Source organism: Morone saxatilis, unplaced genomic scaffold (genome assembly GCF_004916995.1).
Source record: "Morone saxatilis isolate NCDOM2014 unplaced genomic scaffold, NCSU_SB_2.0 Contig24, whole genome shotgun sequence".
Lineage (NCBI taxonomy): Eukaryota > Metazoa > Chordata > Actinopteri > Moronidae > Morone > Morone saxatilis.
This window is the reverse complement of record NW_023339807.1, coordinates 6,120,321-6,120,536: the sequence shown is the minus strand read 5'-3', so window position 1 is coordinate 6,120,536 and position 216 is coordinate 6,120,321. Positions and strand designations below refer to the sequence as shown.

General features: G+C 38.9%; 1 protein-coding gene across 1 annotated transcript in view; it reads left to right on the top strand.

Moving 5' to 3' along the window:
• Positions 1–216, top strand: part of emc2 (ER membrane protein complex subunit 2) — a gene marked incomplete in the record, with an annotated part of 22,266 nt that overhangs the window by 6,300 nt on the left and 15,750 nt on the right.

The following is a 216-nucleotide window of genomic DNA, read 5'->3' as shown; positions in this document are numbered from 1 at the left end:
AACCTAAACTTAAATGAGTGTTTATTTCTTCCTTTAGATCACTGCTGATTTCTGTACAGCCTCACTGTAATCACAGGAACCTGCCACGCTGTATACAGAAACTTGATTACCTTGAACTCTGTTTGATTTCCCCACTACCTAATTTTACCCGACTGTGGACTGGGATTGGTTAAAAAACAAATTTGTATTTCTCTGTCTGTCTCTGTCTGTCTGTCT